The following is a 10,000-nucleotide window of genomic DNA, read 5'->3' as shown; positions in this document are numbered from 1 at the left end:
TTACTGTTATCTCTCCAGAGAGAGTCTGTCACCATGAAGAACCGACACTTGAACATACACGTCTGTCTGTACTTACTCATGCAGCTTACATACCCAGTCTTTGAACCAGGCACGCACGCACGCACGCACGCGCGCGCACAAAAGGCATGGCAACAATCGATTGTATTTAACAATACAGCTTGCAACAATCGATTGTGTTTAACAATCGATTGTGTTTAACAATACAGCTTGCAACAATCGATTGTGTTTAACAATACAGCTTGCAACAATCGTCGCAGAGTAAGCGCTATATAAATGCATATTCTTTTTCTTACTTTCATTAATCATCATCATCATCATCATCATCAACATGATCATCTTCTTCTTCTTATCATCATTATTGTTATCATCATGATCAGTAGTAGTAGGAGTAGTAGCAGAAGTAGTAGTTGTTGTTGTTGTATCATCATTATCATCATTACTATTATCATTATTATCATCATCATCATATTGTCATTATTACTATTCTTCTTCTTATTATTATTATAATTACTATGATGATGATGATTATCATTAATAATAATAATTATCATCATCATCATTATTATTATTATTATTATCATCATCATCATTATCCTCGTCATCCAGCCAATCAATGAAGCAAGCCAGTAAATAAACAAAACGAGTAAGTAAGTAATGAACTGACTAAAGGAATGAATAAAAATGGAAGTCATTGAAGAGAGACAGAAGAAGGAAGAAGAGGAAGAAGGAGGAAAAAAACAAAAGAGAACACCACCCCCCCCACCCCTCACCCACCCCACCCCTATCCCACCCCCCACAAACCTCCCCCAACCCCACACCCTCCCCCACCCCACCCCTATCCCACCACACCACACACACTCCCAACCCCACACACCCCCCACCCCACCCCCCACACACACCCAACCCCACACAGCCCCCCCACCCCCTACCTCCAACCCCACCCCTCCAAAAAAAGAAAAGAAAAAAAAGAAAAAAAAAAAAAGGAGAAAGAAAGAAAGAAAGAAAGAAAGAAATCGCGGTTGGTTGTGTGTATGACCACGAAGGACTGGTAAAGGCTGATAAGAACGCTCCGAGCATTTAGAGCTCTGCAAAAGGTGGATGACAACGATGATAAACCCTGTGTGTCTTTTTTGTCCTCATGTTTAATAAACGCTTTGTAGACGTACGCATGCGCCGTTGCCAGTTTGTTTTTCTTCTTCTTCTTCTCTCTGTCTCTTTGTCTCTGTCTCTGTGTGTGTCTCTCTCTCTCAGTCCCCCCTCTTTTTAGCTTGCGCATGTTATCTATCTGTATGTACTGTACATCACCTGTTTACTTTATATCGGTTTTTTTTTTTTTTTTTTTTTTTTTTAAGGCATTCTGTGGAATATTTACCTTGCTGTATCAGCGGCTCTTGTTTTCGAATGCTGTCTATGGCTAGATGTGGAAAAAAAGAAAAAAAGAAAGCAAAGCATGCACACCTGTTTCTTATTTTCTGCCATGTCAAATCTGTCCATGCCCGCGCGCGGCGCGTACGACAAAGAGAGAGAGAAAGAGAGAGGGGGGAGAGGGTGTGGGTGGGGGGTGGGGGTGGGGGTGGTGGTGGAGAGATACAGACAGACAGATAGACGGAGAGAGAGACAGAATGCGAATGCGAATTATTGAATTGCATATCGGCCACCGGCATAATTACAATTGCATTGGGGTTTGGTGGGGATGAGACCAGAGAGAGATAGAGAGAGACAGAGACAGACGGACGGACGGACAGACAGACAGACAGACAGAAGCACAGACAAACAGAGGCACAGACAGAGAGAGAACTAACTCTCAGCTCTTTCTCAACGCCCAGTGTCAGTACAATACATATAATACACTCTCCCTCCTCTGTGCTTTTGACAACAAACCTTCACACCACAAACCACAATACCCACCCCCCCTCTCAAACTCCACCCCCCACAGACTAACACAGACACACCACCACCACCACCACCATCACAACAACACGTCGAGCTTATCAGACCAGATCACACCGATCACATAATTCACAAGGTCTTCATAGGTTCTTCTTATCCACATTGTTCACCAGGAATGCCACCCCCACGAGACACTATGCATGTCGCAATCTCTCTCTCCCCCAACCCCTCCCCCCTCTCTCTCTCTCTCTCTCACGCACTGCGCTGCGAGATAAGACAAGATATAGATAGACAGACAGACGACACAGTCAGTAGTACAATGTATTCCAGTCTTCTTCGGCCGCCGTTGTAATTGACGCCTCAGGGCTACAGTGTCAGTACAGTACAAGTGGTTGTGTGACATAAAAAGAAAAAAAAGAAAAAAAAAAAAGAATAAAAGTGGACTCGGCAACACAGGAAATTCAGTCAGTATACAACACGACTTGTCACCATGTGAAACAGGTATGTGACATTTATTTTTATTTTTAAAAATTTTTTCCCCCCTTGTACACAAAAGGTTATATTTGACATTTCACGACATCAGTGTGATTCAACATTCACATAGCAAAACATTTGGGTGTTTTCCGGAGTTTTGCTATCGAAACTAAAAAAAAAAAAAGAGAGAGAGAAGAAAGAAAGAAAGAGAGAGAGAGAGAGAGAGAGAGAGAGAGAGAGAGAGAGAGAGAGAGAGAGAGAGAATTCGTATAAGGAGCCTACTCAAAAATGCACGGACTCAAACATCGATTTTCCAGCCATCGGATATAACACAAGTACCTTATGAACAGAATCTGAGAACAGGTAGGCAAATCATACCTCCCCCCCCAACCCCCCCTCCCTTCTGTACAGGTAAGCATACACACAATAAGCTCCATTAACAACAGTTTACCCAGTACTACAACTACTACCCTACTCTCTCTCTCTCCCCCCCCCCCCACTCCCCTTATTACCTGTCGGTCACAATTAACGACAGATTGTGATACAGTGTGTTTTGTGTGTGTGTGTGTGTGTGTGTGTGTGTGTGTGTGTGTGTGTGTGTGTGTGTGTGTGTGTGCATGCTCGTGTACATGCATGCGTGTACGCGTGCACGCGCAATATACGTATAGTATGTCTATCTATCTATTTAGAAATAATTATAGATAGATAGTGTGTGTATGTGTGTGTGTATGTATGTACACACACACACACACACACACACACACACACACATATATATAAATATATATATATATATATATATATATATATATACATATATTTATGTATATGAATATTGTAGAATACAATAGCATGATTGATAACGTTTCTTCGGGCCACCTGCCTCATGCAAACAGTAGAATAACAAACAGAAAAGTTAACCATGTAGGTGTTAGCAGTAAAGGGAAAGGAAAGTGAATAAAACTTTCTTTTGAGAACACACACACACACACACACACACACCACACTATACGACGATATCACTACGGTAAAAAAAAAAATAATAAAAAAAAACCCACAAAAAAAAAACAAAAACAAAAACGAATCGAAAACAACCTCTCTCTTCACTCTCCCCAAACTCCTTAACAACCATATATAATGATATCACACACACACACACACACACACACACACACAACCACTTCAAACGCGAGTCAATGCGTCACGTTGCTAGGCGCTAACCGCACTGTCACATTCTAATGGCAGAGAGAGCTGGTAGCTGAAGGCGAAATAACTAACTACACCTACGTAAGCCAAGCCTACGTTATTCATTTTAGACAGATCAACATGGAAAAAAAAAAAACCCGCAAATCTTCGCAACGGCGCTATCCATCGTTATAAATCGCTGTATTTACCCATCGAAGCACTTGGTATGTCGAGTGGGGAATGTGACATGAATTATATTGTACCTACGCTATTCGAGGGTATATAGATAGAAGCGTGCACTGACAGTATGTGCGCGCGCGCACGCACGCACGAACGCACACACAACTCCCCCCCTCCCCCTCAACCTCCCTCCCACTCCAGCCTTCCTGTTGTCTCCCCCCTCTCCCCCCTCTCTCTCTTTCTTTCTTTCTTCATTTATTCGTTCATTTATTTATTTTTAGGAAGAGGTTGGGGGGTCGGGGGGTGGGGTGGTGGTGTAGGGGGCCGGGGGGTGGAGGTGGGAGGGGGCAGGAGGGGCGGAAGTGGGAGGGGAGGGGAGGGGTGGGGGTGGGTGGGGGGGGGGGGGGGGGGGGGGCGAGAGAAGACTGGATGTATTACTGTAAACACACCCCTTCCCTCCCTCCCCCCCCTCTCTCTCTCCTCTCCCCTCCCCCCCACACTCCTCCTTCTCTGTTCTTTTCTTTCCCCTGACAAGCAAGTCCGTTAATCCAACCCAACCCACCGAACAGGTAAGCTGATCCTATCACCAACAATCAGTCCCCCCCCCCCCACCCCCACCCACACACACACCTCCCCACCTGCTCTAGTAAGGGGTACACAGTCTCTCCGTTACGTCCCCCCCCCCCACAACACACACACCACCCTTTACCCTCCCTCCCCGCCCACCCCATCCCCCCCCCCTACCCCACCCCCTAGACAAGGTGTTGACAGTTCTGGGCCATTGCACAAGCCAACAGCGATGGCCCAAGTCAAGCGTGAAGGTTTTGCGGGGGTTTTGTTTGGTTGGTTGGTTTTGGTTTTGTTTTATGTTTTTTTTTGTTTTTTGGTTGTTTTTTTTGCCCGGAGGAGGGTGGAGAGGGGTTAGTTGGAAGGGGTCTGGTATGGGGAGGGGGCGGGGGGGAGGGTGGGGGTGGGGGGGGAGTATACACGCGTGAGGGAATATTACATGCCATACTCTGTCTCTCTGTCTCTGTTTCTCTCTCTGTCTCTGCCTCTCTCTCTCATTTTGCCCAAGGGTCAAATGTAAAAAAAGCAGTTGTGCTTATTCCCTTACCCTCGCTCGTTCGTCTCTCTCTGTCTGTCTGCCTCTCTATCTATCTATCTACGTTTATCTTTTTCTCCCCCCCTCCCCACCCCTCAGGCCTGGACTGACCACATCTCCCAACCCCCATGAGCCGTGATTCGAACCAGGGTCCTCAGATTCTCTCGCTTCCTGGGCGGACGTGTTACCTCTGGGCCATCACTCCACATTCTTGTGACGCAATCAGCAGTGGAAAGGCGGACGTGTTACCTCTAGGCTACCACTCCACATTCTTGTGACGCAATCAGCAGTGGAAAGGCGGACGTGTTACCTCTAGACCATCACTCCACTCCACATTCTTGTGACGCAATCAGCAGTGGAAAGGCGGACGTGTTACCTCTAGACCATCACTCCACTCCACATTCTTGTGACGCAATCAGCAGTGGAAAGGCGGACGTGTTACCTCCAGGCCGTCACTCCACATTCTTGTGACGCAATCAGCAGTGGAAAGGCGGACGTGTTACCTCTAGGCCGTCACTCCACATTCTTGTGACGCAATCAGCAGTGGAAAGGCGGACGTGTTACCTCTAGACCATCACTCCACATTCTTGTGACGCAATCAGCAGTGGAAAGGCGGACGTGTTACCTCCAGGCCGTCACTCCACATTCTTGTGACACAATCAGCAGTGGAAAGGCGGACGTGTTACCTCTAGACCATCACTCCACATTCTTGTGACGCAATCAGCAGTGGAAAGACGGGCGTGTTACCTCTAGACCATCACTCCACATTCTTGTGACGCAATCAGCAGTGGAAAGACGGGCGTGTTACCTCTAGACCATCACTCCTCTCCACATTCTTGTGACGCAATCAGCAATGAGAAGTTGGACGTGTTACCTCTAGACCATCACTCCACTCCACATTCTTGTGACGCAATCACCAGTGGAAAGACGGACGTGTTACCTCTAGACCATCACTCCACATTCTTGTGACGCAATCAGCAGTTGAAAGGCAGACGTGTTACCTCTAGACCATCACTCCACTCCACATTCTCGTGACGCAATCAGCAGTGGAAAGGCGGACGTGTTACCTCTAGACCATCACTCCACTCCACTCCACATTCTTGTGACGCAATCAGCAGTGGAAAGGCGGACGTGTTACCTCTTGACCATCACTCCACTCCATATTCTTGTGACGCAATCAGCAGTGGAAAGGCAGACGTGTTACCTCTAGGCCGTCACTCCACATTCTTGTGACGCAATCAGCAGTGGAAAGGCGGACGTGTTACCTCTAGGCCATCACTCCACATTCCTGTGACGGAATCAGCAGTGGAAAGGCGGACGTGTTACCTCTGGGCCGTCACTCCACATTCTTGTGACGCAATCAGCAGTGGAAAGGCGGACGTGTCACCTCTAGACCATCACTCCACTCCACATTCTTGTGACGCAGTCAGCAGTGGAAAGGCGGACGTGTTGCCTCCAGGCCATCACTCCACATTCTTGTGACGCAATCAGCAGTGGAAAGGCGGACGTGTTGCCTCTAGGCCGTCACTCCACATTCTTGTGACGCAATCAGCGATGGGAAGGCAGGCGAGAGGGAGGGAGATCTTTCGCGATCCTGGACCTTTTTTCGTTTTCGTCATGATAAACTGGAGCGAAGAAAAATCAAATGAGTACGAGGTGTTACCTAGTATATTCAATTCAATTCAATTCAAAGTACTTTATCATCTGCTTCAACCAAAAACAGAAAATTCTCTTTAGGCTTACTTAAAATAAAATGCCCGTCAGCAAAAATCAAAGAGAAAAAAAACCCAAACAACTGACACACCCTTCACTTATCACCATGCACACATCAGTTATTATGTAAAAAGAAAAACATGTGGGTAAGATACTATTACATTATGATTTAGAGTGTAACAACTGTGTGTGTGTGTGTGTGTGTGTGTTGCGTGTGTGCCCGTGCGTGTGCATGCATCGTTTTTTTTGTGCAGTTGATATCCGTCCCATCACCTTGTTTACCAATGATTGTTCGTTCAAAAAGATGAAAACATTCTGTGTATGAATGATGCGTTTATGCGTTTATGTAAGTTTGTGCCTGCCTATGTGTGCGTATGTGTTAGGGTAGCTGTTAGACACACATGTATTGTTAAAATGTATGTATGCAGTGTGTATGTGTGTGTGTGTGTGTGTGTGTGTGGTGTGTGTGTGTGTGTGTGTGTGTGTGTGTAGTCATATTTTGGTGTGTGTATGTAACATAGATGTAATGTTTTATGTTAACAAAGCGTTTTTGTAAAGCACCTAGAGCAGATTTCTGGATAGTGTGCTATATAAGTATCCATTATTATTATTATTATAATGATCACAACAAATGTGTCAACAGAAAGGACTTGCCAGAGAATACGTGACAACAGTCAACAGAGTACATAGATAACAAAGCGAAACTCCTCAGCCCCCAAAAGTGAACGAAGCAGAAACTTTTCCAGCCCCTTTAGCTAATAAAAGAAAAGAAAAAAAAAAAATTCCAATCTCTGAAAGTCTACAAAGGAAACGTCCCCAGGATTTGTAGCAAACCAAGCACACCTTCTCCGCCTTTAAAAGCAAACAACAAAAGTTCCTCTGCTTCTAAAACAAACACACACACACACACAAAAAAAAACGTCTCAGTCTCCATGGGAAACAAAGCAACATTCCTTGGACTCTACAGAAAACGAGAGAACAAAAACTTCTTAGACCAAACTTCTTAATTAAACAAAGCAAAACTTTCTTAGCTTCCATTGGAAACGACTCCCATTTTTCTTAGTTTCTACAAAAAGCAAGACAACGGTTCTCAGCCTGTACAGCAAACAAAGCTAAAGCTAAACTTCTCAGCCCCCCCCCCCTCCCTCCACCTCCTATAACTTCCCCGCAAAACCCTTCAAGAGTTAAGAAGAAAAAAAACTTGGCCAGTGCCAAACACACAGCCTTGTCCAAGCTCAACAACAGAAACGGGGAGAAAGAAGGAGGGGGGGGGGGGGGGGGGGGGGGGGGGCGGGGGGGGGGGGGGACAGAAAGAAAAAAAAAGACGTTATAGGAAGGACAGGGGGCTGGAGGGAGGTAGGAGAGGGGGGGAGAGACAAGGGAGGGGTGGGGAGAGGGGGGGGGAGACGGTCAACAATGAGGTCGTAGCACCTGGGTGGGGGGTGGGGGGATGGGGGGGGGGGGGGCAAAGGGGTGTGGATGGGGAGTAGAGAGGGGGCGGGAAGGCGGAGAGGTGGGGCGTGGGGGGTCGACAATGAGGATGTATAGCACACAAGGACAATCCGACTCCTCCACCACCACGCGATGGCAGGAAAGAGTAAACCCAGCCTATGGGGAACACGGGTTACATTAATACGGCTGATACCCTCCCTCCTCCCCCAATAGCTGCTATATACAAGTCTCCCCCCTCCCCCAGTAGCTGATATATACAAGTCTCCCCCCCCCTCCCCCAATAGCTGCTATATACAAGTCTCCCCCCTCCCCCAATAGCTGCTGTATACAAGTCTCCCCCTTCCTCCAATAGCTGATATATACAAGTCACCCCCCCTCCCGCAATACCTGCTATATACAAGTCTCCCCCCTCCCCCAATAGCTGCTATACACAAGTCTCCCCCCTCCCCCAATAGCTGCTATATACAAGTCTCCCCCCTCCCCCAATAGCTGCTATATACAAGTCTACCCCCTCCCCCAATAGCTGATAATAATATTTTTTTTGTTATATACAAGTCTTCCCCCTCCCCCAATAGCTGATATATACAAGTCTCCCCCCCCTTCCCCCAATAGCTGCTATATACAAGTCTCCCCCCCTCCCCCAATAGCTGCTATAATTATACAAGTCTCCCCCCTCCCCCAATAGCTGCTATATACAAGTCTCCCCCCTCCCCCAATAGCTGCTATATACAAGTCTCCCCCCTCCCCCAATAGCTGCTATATACGTCTCCCCCCTCCCGCAATAGCTGATATATACAAGTCTCTCCCCTTCCCCAGTAGCTGACATATACAAGTCTCTCCCCTCCCCCAATAGCTGACATATACAAGTCCTCCCCCCTCCCCCAATAGCTGATATATACAAGTCTCCCCCCCTCCCCCAATAGCTGCTATATACAAGTCTCTTCCCCCTCCCCCAATAGCTGCTATAAACAAGTCTCCCCCCTCCCCCAATAGCTGATATATACAAGTCTCCCCCCTCCCCCAATAGCTGCTATATACAAGTCTCCCCCCTCCCCCAATAGCTGCTATATACAAGTCTCCCCCTTCCCCCAATAGCTGATATATACAAGTCTCTCCCCTCCCCCAATAGCTGCTATATACGTCTCCCCCCTCCCCCAATAGCTGCTATATACAAGTCTCCCCCCTCCCTCCCCCAATAGCTGCTATACACAAGTCTCCCCCCTCCCTCCCCCAATAGCTGCTATATACAAGTCTCCCCCCTCCCCCAATAGCTGATATATACAAGTCTCCCCCCCCCCCCAATAGCTGCTATATACAAGTCTCCCCCCTCCCCCAATAGCTGATATATACAAGTCTGTCCCCTCCCCCAGTAGCTGACATATACAAGTCCTCCCCCCTCCCCCAATAGCTGATATATACAAGTCTCTCCCCTCCCCCAATAGCTGCTATATACGTCTCCCCCCTCCCCCATTAGCTGCTATATACAAGTCTCCCCCCCATCCCCCAATAGCTGCTATATACAAGTCTCCCCCCTCCCCCAATAGCTACTATATACAAGTCTGGAGGACATTCTTTCACGGTATATTTCCTTTGCTCACTGACTTGCCAATGAACCATGTCGGTCGATTTTTTTTCTTTCTTTTTTTTTTCTCTCCTTTTTTGGTCGTGGTAACAGTACTGACAAAGGGTTAGAAGTGAAGTATCAGGTCCTGGTAACAGGGTAGTTTACGGCCTGACATACCTACAAACCCAGCCAGGTATATAGGGGGTGTGTATTTTGATATATGCTTCTTTTTTTTTAACGAGTTCGGTTTTTGTTTTGATGTTCATCATTGACAAGCGGAAAACAATAATTATCCAGGACAAAAGCAGGGTATGTATTTGATTTGTCTTTTAACGAGTCCGGGCTTTGCGTCGATTTTTATCATTGACAACGGAAAACAATAACAAGAACAATGGCAGGGTATTTGTATTTGTATTTCT

At 46.8% G+C, this 10,000-nt stretch overlaps 1 protein-coding gene across 4 annotated transcripts in view; it reads left to right on the top strand.

The window, feature by feature from the left end:
- The window catches only part of LOC143299525 (uncharacterized), an 86,749-nt gene that overhangs the window by 67,663 nt on the left and 9,086 nt on the right, over positions 1-10,000 (top strand). Inside the window, exon 1 of one of the 4 annotated variants that reach the window (XM_076612794.1) lies at positions 2,263-2,412. The exons of the other annotated variants lie outside the window; for them this stretch is intronic. The gene's annotated coding sequence lies outside the window, so the exon portion shown is untranslated. Of the gene's footprint in view, positions 1-2,262; positions 2,413-10,000 lie in introns of those variants that run through there. 4 annotated transcript variants of the gene reach the window in all.

Source organism: Babylonia areolata, chromosome 25 (genome assembly GCF_041734735.1).
Source record: "Babylonia areolata isolate BAREFJ2019XMU chromosome 25, ASM4173473v1, whole genome shotgun sequence".
NCBI lineage: Eukaryota > Metazoa > Mollusca > Gastropoda > Neogastropoda > Buccinidae > Babylonia > Babylonia areolata.
Note: the sequence above shows the minus strand (reverse complement) of the source record. Positions and strands in the feature narration are given on the sequence as shown.